This window comes from Poromitra crassiceps, assembly GCF_964638095.1.
Source record: "Poromitra crassiceps genome assembly, chromosome: 16".
In the NCBI taxonomy this organism is placed as follows: Eukaryota; Metazoa; Chordata; class Actinopteri; order Beryciformes; family Melamphaidae; genus Poromitra; species Poromitra crassiceps.
This window is the reverse complement of record NC_139645.1, coordinates 9,812,186-9,825,986: the sequence shown is the minus strand read 5'-3', so window position 1 is coordinate 9,825,986 and position 13,801 is coordinate 9,812,186. Positions and strand designations below refer to the sequence as shown.

Below are 13,801 nucleotides of genomic sequence, written 5' to 3'. Positions count from 1 at the left end.
AGATTTTACAAGTCATAGTTGAGCTCTAACAGTATCAATAAACTTAAGATATTTTGAATGTTCACTTACAGTCACTCAGTAGACAGCTGTGGCTATATGTGTGATCATTTATTTGATGTGCGTACAGGGTGACAGGGTGTGTCATGACTCCTGACTGTGTATGATAACAACATCCGATCCTTGTTTGAATAGACAACATGTCTAGCATTTCAGAATATGAAACCAGAGACAATATTAAAGTTTCAGTTTATTTCTCTTTGTTTTGTTTTTCCATGCAATTTTCGATCTTTAAATAAGTTTCCCTATGCTTAGGGCCCTAACATAACATGTGCAGTTATCAAGTTTTTATAGTTTGAAGATGTTCTGCCAATGAGGTCGGCCACTAATAGCTCTTTGACTATTTTGACTTTTACATTATTGACTAAACTGTAATGTGTGTAACTTGCTGATGTTCTGTAGTGACAGTGTAAACGTGGGTAATGCTTGCAATTACAATCATTCTTTTGTAGGTTTAAATTGCTGCGATCAAACAGGATCCGAAAATCTATTTTTTGCTGTAGCTGAGAAACACACACACACACACACACACACACACACACACACACACACACACACACACACACACACACACACACACACACACACACACACACACACACACACACACACACACACACACACACACACACACACACACACACAAACACCACACACACACACACACACACACACACACACACACACACACACACACACACACACACACACACACAAGCAGATCGATAAGGGACACTGGGAGTGTGAGTGGCAATACAAAGCCAACTTCTGTTTTGGCTCCTTCTGCTATGGAATGTGAGGTGGCGCTTTTAATCACTCAGTGTAACTGAGTGTAACGGATGACTACTGGTTTCTGTGGAGAACCAGACACAATTTGTAATGTTTCTTCAATTGGTTTTGTGCTTGAGGCTCTGAGGTGTCTCCAGTCAAACACTATGGGAGGGGGGGGGGGAGTGGGGGTGTACAGAGGGAATTGAAAAGGGTGTGACCCTGTCTGAATTCCTTATTGGGGCAGAAAAGCTGACGTCACGCTTTAAACAAATAAACAAATAAACAAATAAACACATAAATAAATAAATAAATAAATAAATAAATAAATACTTTTGGGACACATTCAGACAAAAGTGAGTTTTGTGATCATAAAATGTAGCTACATTCATGGCTTTTATGTTTAATGGTGGATGTGGATTAAATATGATTATTTATTTATAGGAGATCTTTGAAACGTGTGGTGTGGTATGGTCAGGTGTACCACTGACGGTCAGGAGGAGGGTGTTTTTTCTCTCTCTCCCTTTCTCGTCACGGTTGTTTGTAGCTTCCGTTAGTATGCGGAACTCCGTCCGTGCAGAAGGAGCTGATGAAGAGGATGTTGTACAGTGGAGACAGGTTGCTATAGCTGCTTGTGACTGACTCAACGAGCAGAGGCAGAGCCAGTTTGCAGCATATTATTATTGCTATGTTCCTGTGAACCTGAATGAGACGGAGTAGCAGCTAGCAGGCAGCTTCAGCAGCACGGATGTCATGATCTGACTGAGAGAGAAGTGTCACTTCACCCGCCCCATCATCACTGCCTGTCTCTCTCTCACTGACCGAGGAGGGCACCCGACACCCAGGCCGTCATCAGCACAGCAGCTGGCTTAGCTAAGCTAACCAGCTAATGTAGACAGGTACGGCTTTTCTTACCCATGTATTATTATCGAACCAGTCTCAGTGTCAATGTAGCGTCGCAGATTTGTCCCGTTTGTTGATATGGAAAACTGTCTGTTGCATTTGACCAGCTTGCCGTTCACAAATCAGTCAAGCCTGTTCCTGTTAGCAGCTAGCTAGCTAATCCATCCGTGACGTAGGAAACCACGGAGCTAGAGCAGAGGAGAGGAGAGGAGAGGCGAGAGGATGCATCGGTAGGGTGAACATGTAGGGCGAGACCGGAGACACGGCCTGCCAGGGGGTTAGAAACACACAACTGACAAGATACCTGCTAGCTGGCCAACAGAAGCAGTCAGCTTTGTCGTATTCGCTATATCCCGATGTGTAGCGGGTCGTTGCACACACTCTTTACTCTGGCTAATTTCCATAATAACAATTAGCTTAGTGTTAGCTGGTGAAACACTTTAATAAGCTCAGATATGATTTAGGTGCATTAAACCCGCGACAGTCTTATCTTGATTGCTTGCTTGACAGTTTTCCCATCACTGTAACGTTAACCTCACCAACAGGATGATCTGCAATCCACTAGCTAGTATCATGACAGGCCTCGACAAGATAGATAGGCAAGCAAGCACGGTAGTCAATTATGTATTTTAGGCCCGTGATATTTTGCGTAGCTAAACTATCACTGTGAGATCACCACAAACTGAACAAGTGAATGGCCAAATCAGAATATGAACTGATATTTAGCTTCATTTTATAATACCCACATCATCATGTAGCTTATACATCGTTGTGATACTAAGAATTGTAGTAATATACATTATGGATTCATTCATCTCATAGATTTATATTGTGCCTCCCAGAAAGTGAGCAAGCTTATCATTCGTTGTGACAGAGCACTAAACCTACCTATCCTTACTTTACCAATCATATATGATTGGTGAACATCATATGATTAGCTGGGACGGTAGATACTCGCATCCTATTATAGGCTACACATTGATGACTTAAGATAAGATAAGAAACTTTATTGTGCCTGAAGGGAAATTTGGCTTGGCTGTTGAGGCCACAGCACAGGACATAGAAACAGTCTCAGTTAAAGACAACAAACGGCAACATAGAACAGATACTGCATCAGATAACGACCATCATAAAATCTACAACTCTTACAATATACAGTCTGTGGGTATAAATATAGAACAGCATGATACTGTGTTGGTGTGCGTATGGGCTGGTGAGGAGCCATCCGGGCTATCATTTGGTGTTAATAATCCGTTTTATTGACAGCGGACCAAAATAGTTGTTGCATCTGTTCAGCCTGCACCATGGGGCACTGGATCATCTGCCAGATGGGTCGAGATGGTACCCGATGTTCTGCTCTATGGCCCGTCTGTGGGTGGACACAAATAATCCAAGTCTATCTTTCACCTCTTATCATTCATCAGCTGTTGTGTAGCCATGCCAAAGCAAGTAAGAAGATTTCGGAAAGGAATTTGGGAAAAGCAGGCAAAAAAAGCGCCTTTCGATAAAGATAATCTCCAAGTAGCACATGTGGATGGCACTAGGACATATTATCCACATGTGGCTACATATGTGGTAAGCTAACATTGTACAATTATGTAACATGGGTGTATGGTATGCTACTGCGCTGGCTATTTGCATACAATTCCAGCCTCAAGTCAAGAATGCTGTAAATATAGGCTATATGTGCTCCTGTAAGAGTGAATGCATCCATAAGCTACTCTATCCCTCTTATCATGTGCGTTCTCTCATTAAACTAAAACAATAATTTCAACAGAGCCTTTTCTATAGACCTTATTCGATTGACGTCACTCACGTACGCGCACGCCCACCGCCGCCATATTGTCGACATAACGCAGCAGCTCTCAAGTGACAGCCTATGTGGAGCAGCGTTTATAGGAAGCTAGCCGCTGTTAGCGTTACCTGTATCGTTCCAATTGTGTTCGGGTGATGACCTGCGTTACACACGGCTGTAGTAATGACAGCAATAAAGTCCCCGTGGTTTGTTTCTATCTCTACCGTCCTCAGACGTGAAGGGAGCGACACTGGGGATACGTCAGCAGCACAGGAGATGTGTGTGGATAGTTAGTTGAGACAGGTGAAACTTTCTGACAGCTCCTCACAGCAAAGTCTGTTCACCTCGTTCTTTTGTTTATTTATTACAGGCATTAACGGCTGCCGTCGGCAGCATACAAATAACAACTGTGGAGTTTTTATTGGTGTCATTACCATCGCTATTTTGTAATGGAACAGAAACGACAATAAGGCTGTTACTAGTTGTCAGCTGCAGCGCTGTGTGCGCGCAGGACGGTATGTCAACAATATGGTGCCGTCCAGGGTTAGCGAATAAGGTCTATAGGAAGCTATTATTGCTGTTTATAGTGACTGGCAAATGTTGTCCATGTTGGAGGCCTATGAATCATATCTCTCTCCCCTTGTGCTTACATAACCACCAGTGAGAGCTGCCTGCAGACCACGCTGACCAGGTACATCTGTTGCCTTAAGCTGCACCATCATTTTGCCAGCGAAGATGGTTCAATTTTGAACGTGACTCCTTATCTCATTTGCATGGAGGATAACAAGGTTCAATATCAATATTGAGCTCACTCATTTACTAGTCAACACTGAAGTGGCAGTCGTGTCTTTCCCATGTGAACATATCATACTATAGGCCCTGTCTTGGGACTATTCTGTTTCTGGCTGTGCTTCCAGCTCTGTTACTTCATAAATAGGCATATCAGCCAACCTCCACGAAGCATTCATGTTGCTCGCCTTAGGCCTGCATGTTGATCCATGGACCGTATGGCTTTGCAAGATAAAAAATGGTGCTAGGTCTACGTAATATACTGCAGTTTTTATTTACATACACATTAACCCTGAGGAGTAGGCTTTGTACGATTTCCGGAAATATCGCAATATTTGGGAAATATGTTGATCATGTTTCTGGTGGTGTATATGAAACTAGAAGACCTAAGGCATCGATTGGTACCAACTACCAACTAGGGGTGGGGAAAAAAATCGATACACCATAGTATCGCAATGTTTTGCGTGATGATATTGTATCGATATTTGGATGCCAAGTATCGATATTTTATTATATAATGTGCAAAAAGACTGTTTGCTATTACAGTACTAGAATAAGAGAATCAATTGCTTTTTCAATTGATTCTGTCTACTTGACAATGTTGCTGCAATAAAAATGGTTGAAGTCAGATGAACAGACTGGAAAATTGATCTTATATATAAACCAGATGTTGACAAAGTTTTCCTTTGGGGACATAATTTGCAGTTGAAAAAGTAAGAAATCACAATATATCGAAATATTGCAATATTCAATATATCGCAATACTAGCATATCGCAATACTAGCATATCGCAATACTATCGTATCGTGACTCAAGTATCGCTTTAGTATCGTATCGTGGGCATCTGGTGATTCCCACCCCTACTACCAACCATGTCATGGTATCTTGTCAGTTAGGTCAGGTGGCGGCTAAATAACACTCCAAAGTTAGGCTACATTTTGGGACAAAACATTTTCAAAGTGGTCCTCTTTTTCGCAGCCTTCTGTTTGGTGTGTGCATGTGTGCGTGTCTGTGTCAAATACACCAGTATAAGGTAACACACAGAAGAGTAGCCTGTGTACTAGAGAGAATGCATGGACGACTATTCTCCCCGTTTTCAATCCACCCAGACTTATGTGTTCCCACCAGTCTCTCAGATAAGTAGAATGATCTATGATCAATAACGGGTTACTGTGGTCTTCTGAGGAAAGGTGATATGAAAGGAAAGGCAGTAGGAGGCTGGCATGCTTAAGACTATTTAAATAATTAAAAAAAACAAGGTAACAAGTTCAGCCACTCAGCTGAATCAACACGACACCATGTGGTGCTTTTTGAACCCGGTCTTCTCCTGATGGCACACGAGCATGACTCAGCCAACACTGTTACATTGGACAGTGTGTTAGCACTGAATCCTGAATCCTGAATCACTGGACAGTGTGTTAGCACTGAATCCTGAATCCTGAATCATTGGACAGTGTGTTAGCACTGAATCCTGAATCATTGGACTGTGTGTTAGCACTGAATCCTGAATCATTGGACAGTGTGTTAGCACTGAATCCTGAATCATTGGACAGTGTGTTAGCACTGAATCCTGAATGATTGGACAGTGTGTTAGCACTGAATCATGAATCATTGGACAGTGTGTTAGCACTGAATCCTGAATCATTGGACAGTGTGTTAGCACTGAATCCTGAATCATTGGACAGTGTGTTAGCACTGAATCCTGAATCATTGGACAGTGTGTTAGCACTGAATCCTGAATCATTGGACAGTGTGTTAGCACTGAATCCTGAATCATTGGACAGTGTGTTAGCACTGAATCCTGAATCATTGGACAGTGTTTTAGCACTGAATCCTGAATCATTGGACAGTGTGTTAGCACTGAATCCTGAATCCTGAATTTATTGGACAGTGTGTTAGCACTGAATCCTGAATCCTGAATCATTGGACAGTGTGTTAGCACTGAATCCTGAATCATTGGACAGTGTGTTAGCACTGAATCCTGATGTGCATTCCAGATTTTCTTTTCAATAACGTATAAATACAGCGCATTTTTTTATGAAGCATTTTTACAACTAAAATATTCCAACCAAAATATTCCTTCCATGGTGGCTACTATACAGGCTTGCTTGCAACCCTGGGATATCAAAATTTGGATGGCTAGAGATCATGGTATGCTAATTAATGATTTAATTTTACAATTTTAATTAGCTTTATTTAATTAGCCTGTCTATTATGCCACAACACCACAATAGATTCAGGGTTTTCCATAAAGAGCCAGATGTCGGCCGGATGGTCGGACATTTCCAGCTGGCTACTTTCTGAAGCCCCGAACGCACTGGAAGCGTCTGACGCTGAAGTCCAGCTGTGGTTTTAAACAACTTCAGTACTGGACGCATTATGAGGCACGTCAAACTGCCTTGACGCCCCGACTCCCAACTTGGGTAGCCCCCCTCCCTCTGCTGCGAGCGGAGACTGTAGGTTGTATTGATTGGCATGTGAGATTTGTCCGGTAAAATACATTATTTTGCGGTGCGGATACTGCGAAGCGGTGCAGGCTTGTTCTGCCCCCAACTCCGGTGGGATCCATCGATCCACCGAGTGGAATTCGCAGCGTTCAAGCGCCATGATTGGCCAACGTAAACTCCAGTCCCCAGAACGGCCCAATCAAATCATCCACATGCTATGTCCCGCCTCTCAACCCTCTTTCAGTCGGGGTAAGGTTTGTTTTCAGTCAGTATACGTCACACACAGACCCCTAAAAAGTGCTCTGAGAACACATGATTTGGCCTCTCTACTGTTTACGGTGAGACTTTCCAGTGGGCCGCCTTGAGTCGTAAAAGGTTGGGGAACCGCTGCACTAGTGGAAGACCCTGTAGATTATCTGTCAGCTAGAAAATTGGCTAAATTTGAAAGGATTTTCCACTATCCTGCTCCAAAGTAGCTCAATCAGAAAGGGTACAGACTGATCTCCCTCAAAGTACTCTACTTCGTTTTACTTGTTACCTTTGCCAAGGAGCTGCGTGGCATGATGTTCCATAAAGGTGCAATATTGTATATTTCAGTAGTTGACTATTATCCCCCACACACACTCAAGTGTAACCTGACTATATCTAGAGCTATTGAATAAATACCTAGTGAGCAAGTTAAACTGGCTGGACAACACTGTCATTTTCTCAGCATAACAAGTTACAAGCCAAGGTCAAATCAAAAATTGGCTTTCTCTATAGAATGCGCTCCTCTTTCACTCTCTCTGCTAGACTCACCCTGGTTAAAATGACAGTTCTTCCCATACTAGACTATGGTGACACCATTTACCGATCTGCCTGCAAAACTACTCTGCAAACGCTAGATGTTATCTATCACTCTGCCATCCGTTTCGCTACTAATGCCCCTTTCAGAACTCACCACTGCACTTTATATTCCTCTGTAAACTGGCCATCCCTACACACCCGTCAGGAAATACACTGGTTCATGCTAATTTACAAAACTATCCTTGGTCTGTCACCCCCCTACCTGTGTAGTTTGTTGCATACTGCACCTGCTGGGTACAACACCCGTTCTGCTAACCTCATCCTGCTGAAAATCCCCAAAACTCATTCTGTAATTGGTCAGTCGTCATTCCATTCTGCTGTGCCCACAGACTGGAATGGCTTACAAAAAACACTAAAACTGGACAATTTCATCTCCAAGTCAGCTTTCAAGGACTCTGTCATGGACATATTCACTGACACCTGCAACTGCTTCCTGAACTAGTTCTTATCCCCTGCCTGTGCGCTCAGATTGTTTTTGTTTTATTAGCTCTGTCTGTCTTGCTATGTTTTAACTGTGAGTTTTAATCTGTTCTAAGTAACTTTGTATTTATTTGATCCCCTACCCCCTATCCCTCAAAAGGCTGTGCCTTATAATAATTTGTTCTTAATGACTTGCCTGGTTATATAAAGGTAAAAAAAAAAAAAAAAAAAAAATTTCTTCTAGTAGAATGGAGGTTTTAGTCATCCCTCCAAAAACGTGTGTTCAGCTGAATTGGAACGTATAAGTAGAATCATCCACACAGTCTATTTTAAGACCCATTAGCTTGTCAGTGTAACGAAGGATAACAGGTTTATGAGAGACACTGAAAAATGGCCATGCTTTCAATGTGTTTGTCTTTCTGGGTGGAGTTTCTGAGGCATGGCCTGATGTGCTCTTTAAATTGTTGTCAGAGTGAAGGCTGTTCCTCAGTACTGTACTGACGCTGGTCCGTCTGGCGGTCCAAGCGGATTCTTTCACTGGCAAAAAGATTAGTTTGCCTTTTATTTGTATTACATTTTTTGACTCAGGCATGTGCTGGACTTGTCGACGTGGACTTGTCTTATCGGACATGTTTTGTGCATCTTATGCTTTGGTTAATTATCTCAGATTCCGTTTGAAATGCTGCTGTTGTGTTGCCTACATGTACCTTGTAGAGAAATAATTCCGTTTTGGATTGGGGTGTTTTGAGACGGGGGGGGTTGGTCTTTGCGTGGGACCCTTACCTCACCTCACAACTAGGGATGGGGCCGATCCAATATCGGTATCGGGTGCCGATATGGCACTAATTCACGGATCGGATCGGATCGGAATTGAATTTTTTTTTTTTTTTTTTTTTTTTTTTTTTTTTTTTTTTGCAATTCCAGCACACAGCTGGCCGTAATAATGTATAATAGTATCCTTCTTTGCCTTGTATATTTTCTTAATTTTGTCTGCTTTTTGCAAGGTATATTTAAAAAAAAAACTTTAATTGGCCAAATCTTTGCCTATACTGTATATTCAAGAAAAATATTGGTATCGGCATAATATCGGTATCGGCAGATATCCAAATTCAGGTATCGGAATCGGATCGGAAGTGAAAAAAGTGGATCGGTGCATCCCTACTCACAACTTGGTTTTCACTTTGAGAAACATCTTGAAGAGGCTAAACGCAGAGGGAAATCCGCGCATCAGCTGATGAACCTTTGCAAACCGGTGCCTCTTCAGAACAGGGACGAAGTGAATGAAGAAAGAAGGATCTGGAGCACACGCGGCCATTTCAGCAATTTAATATAGGTGCAAAGAGACTGACGTTTTGACACAAGCACTGCAGTGTCGTCCTCACTCTGAGGAAGACACCTGTCTGAGGCAGACACCTACAGTATATTAAATTGCTGAATTGACCGTGTGCTCCAGATCCTTCTTTCTTCATGTTGAAGAGGCTGTCTTGAGAGAGCAAAAGTCATAAAAAAGAGGAAAACAATAATCAATCCTACCCCTAAATTAAAATTAAAATGGAAAAAATGGAAAAAATAAAATTGCATTTTTAGAAATAAATAAAATATAAATAAAATGCATGTCATACGGCCCTACTGAGGTTCAATTTAAGTTGATATATTATTATAGCCTTTTATCACATGCATGTCTCAAATGACTCGACAGAGAATGAGCCTAACTAGATCTAACTGCTCAACAATCAACCGTATAGAACAGAATGATATATAGGACAAAACATCAGAAAAGCACGTGGGAGGTTGTGGATCAGTAACATATAGTCTCCAGGATAAAATATGTGTGGGTGGGGGGAAACATGCAAATTATAGTATTTCTGGGCACAACTCAATAAATATTGTCTCTAGAGCCCAGCTTAATCCCTGCAGGCTGCCTCGTGCTGCTGGTTGTGTTCAGATGAGTGGCTTATGTGCTCTCATTGCCTCTACAAGTGTGGGTCCAGATGCACCGTGCGTCTGATCTGATTAACCCATCAGTGTTGCTGCTGCCTGCTGTAGCTGTGTTTTGACTCCAGCACAGCCTGTTCACTAAGCACGTCTCTGCTTCACACAGACAGGCTATGAAGAAGGCTCTGGCTCACTCACGTAGCAGTTGGGATTGATTTCGATGCCGTTCGTGGCACTGCTGTTGATTTTGGACACATTTACTCTGCGTCACCACCCGCGCAAGAAGGAAGTGCCCGGTGCCACCCCAACTTGTCGATTTCATCATCTGAAGATGACCGACTCCCGTCGTTGCCTCGATCGTGAGGAGATGTTGTAAGTGGCTCCGCAGTGGAGGGGGGGGGGGGTAGTCATGTGCAGACTGAGTGCAGACCTGTTGGTTGAGCTTCCTGCTGCTGCCTGTTAGTTGTCAGTTGACTGTAAGGGCCATAGTATAAGCTTTTGAAGGGAGCTTAGCTAACTGCAGCCCCACGCACCCCAGGCCCCCCTAAGCTGCTTACCTCATCAGAGAGCGCCTCATAACAGCTCAAAAAATAATGGTCTTTTGAGAAGTGATGTTGATAGAAAAATCTAAAATCTAAAATAGAGCCCGACCGATACTGGATTTTTGAGGCCGATACCGATATTAGGGAGTAAACAAATTTCCGATATCGATATATCGGCCGATATTCTTATATTATAGATACGGATTATATTACACAATTTTCTTGCGATGATCCCTCGAATATCAAAACACTTGACAAAGATATGACTTGACATGACTTGAGATTTGTAATGTAGGCAGGATATTTTACAGCTTATCAAACAACTTTATTGTCCAAAATGAAACGGTAAACTGAACTGGGAATTTAATAATTATAAATAACTAGAAATACAAAAACACAAATAGAACACACATAAAATATAACTTGAGTTAAGGGGGAAAAATATCGGCAATATAGGCCGATACCGATATATATCGGCCGATAATATCGGTGGTCCAATATATCGGACCGGGCTCTACTCTAAAACACTTTAGCACTCTTAAAATAATAACAATAACTAACAATAATAATAATTGATATTAGTGAGTCGACTGCACCTTGCATTTCTGTGCCCATTCTGGTGGTGGTGTGTTTTTCTTAACCCTGCAGATAACTGGCCAAGCACAGACAATGTGATGCATCGGCGTTGCTGATGTTGGCTTTCCAGACATCATTATTAATGCCTTTAATGCTCTCAGAGGAAGAAACCCACCCTAAAGCACTTCAACAGTTAGTAGATGTACCTGCAATGTATGTATATATATATATATATATATATATATATATATGGTCAACAACCATACAGGGAGAAATTCATCATAGAAGAGAGACAGACACATTACACCTGGTTTTTAAATGTGACCTGTATCCGGATAAGTTATCTGGATAAGGAAAAACTGCATGTTATTGCAATGTGTAAAAATGCATCATGATCAGGATGTGATCAGATCTTCCTGACCACATCTGGAGGTAGTCTGGCTCACAATTGTGTTCAGATCTCTTTCACCCCATTCACACCTGGTTTTTTAAATGCGACCTGTATCCAGATAACTTATCCGAATACAGGCCGCATTTAAAAACCAGGTTCTAAATCGGGTGCGAGAGACCACTCAAGACCAGGATGCAATGCAACCACAGCTTGCACCTTGGTAGCGACAACACCCTCCTCAATGGCTTTTCTGTCATTTGTTTGAACAGCAAGGCACAGCACACCGCAGCATTGTTCTCTCTCCACGCTATACGTTGTCTCGACCGGAAGAAGAAAAAATAGTTTGCTATAGATATCACTATCTCTCCACTCTACACCTACACCACATGGACAGTATACAGAAAGTGGATACACCAAAGAGAACACGAATCACATAATGGCTCCAGGAGGAATACATAGAACATCACAAATGTATGATATCAAAGAGTGTGGATTTCTCCTTTTTGCATACAGTAATCTGGTCTCGTGAGCTATAAATATTGCTAATGTAAACTTAAGCAGAATTTTAGCCTTGGCATGACCGTTCTAATTGTCAAGGACTATCATGATATAACATGTAGTTATAACTTGAAATAGAATGTGGGATGCTGCTTGAACGAGGGATGCACGATATATATCGAACAGATAAATTATCGGGCCGATAATGGGAAATGTATCTTTATCGGCTATTATCGGTATTGGCTATACGTATATAGCCGATATATATCGGCTATAATAATATCTATATCTATACAAAACGAGTTGTTTACAAGAAAAACTCCTTTGGAGCGGGCCACTGCCAGTCTACTGGTACATGTCTTTTTTCATTGTGGTTTATCTGCAGACTAATACTAGCCATATTTAGCCTTTATGTTTGTATTGACTGATGCAATTAACCTGTATTTAATGCATTGATTTAAAATGTGATTTTGACAGATATGTCAAAGAATTGACAGATTAATGTCAAAACATTTAATTTGGATTCTGAGGCAAAATGCTGGATAAAAGCCCAAGAATCTTGGTGAAGTTTTTTGCTCTACGTCCCTAGAAGAAAAAACAACAATATTTGAAGAGTTGAAGTGTTCCTTGTTTTGTGTGAACAACAATAGTGATGTCAGTTAGATTTGGTTAGGTCGCAGCTACGGTAATATTACATCATCTTTTCTCACTATATCTTAAGCTGTGTTCACACCGAGATATTTATTTTTCTCTCCGTTGCTCGACTGAACCCTTTGGAATCGCTCTGTCGCTCTGTTTAAATCTGGGGACATCTGGGGCTATAACGTTACGCAATGTCGTGATATTTGTCCACTACGAGCCACCGTAGTTGTTTACAAGCTAAAGCCTATCAGCAGGCTCCTAATGCGAGCTCTATACCGGTAGTGCAGACTTCACTTCATGTCAGCTGTCAATCAGCCTGTCAATGCGGTTTGTTGCCACACAATAAACCAGCGGTTTGTTCCAAGCCAGTGTGATCCTTGACTCACCCTCAACACGGCAGCCAATCAGCGTTGAACAGCGAGCGACTGATGCCGGCGTAATTTCGCTCGAGTTGGGATATTTCATCTCGGGCGACGAGCGAATTTTCTCCCTATCGCTCTGTCTCTGTCGCTCGGACGCTCAGCGATTTTTCTCCCGGGCGAATATACGCTCAATCGCTCGTTTGCATTGACTTTGTATGTAAACTTGATGCCAGCGAAAAACTTTAATAGGTCGGTGTGAATGCAGCTTTAGCCTTTCTCACCCTTATGAACTTCTCTTAATTCTCTTAATTTTCTCTTAATTTCTCTTACTGTAAACTATTTGTTTACAGTAAGATTAGACCATTTCTCACTGTCACTGTTTCAAATACATACCTACATGCAATTTTTCTTTCAACAATATCCTACTGTCTTCCAATCTGGTCACTCACGACAAAGGAAACCATAGAACCCGTAGCAAGACTCTACAACAGAGCATATAAAATTCATGGTAACTTTCCACCTTGGACTCACCACTGTACTGCACTCTCACACTCCTCTGCTCCAACTTTTCAGAACTACACAAAAAGCCTAGCCATTAAGTTTTATTTTATGCTAAGAAACAATTCTTCTCCAACACTTACAGCTCTACTCCCAAGACACAACACAAGACAAGAACGCATCACTAGATCAATCTCACATGCACTTATACCAGTACCGGCATACAAAAATAATTATGGACTAAGATCATTCTTCCCACACATACACCAAAATTTGGAACGAGATTCCATTTCACACCAGAGAAATAACCTCTATCTCACATTTCAAAAAAG

General features: G+C 41.8%; 1 protein-coding gene across 2 annotated transcripts in view; it reads left to right on the top strand.

Annotated features, from left to right (window-relative positions):
• The first annotated feature begins 1,600 nt into the window (after nt 1-1,600).
• Nucleotides 1,601-13,801, top strand: part of madd (MAP-kinase activating death domain) — a 75,923-nt gene continuing 63,722 nt past the window's right edge. For both annotated transcript variants that reach the window (XM_083653105.1, XM_083653104.1), the window contains exon 1: nt 1,601-1,724. The gene's annotated coding sequence lies outside the window, so the exon portion shown is untranslated. The remainder of the gene's footprint in view (nt 1,725-13,801) is intronic.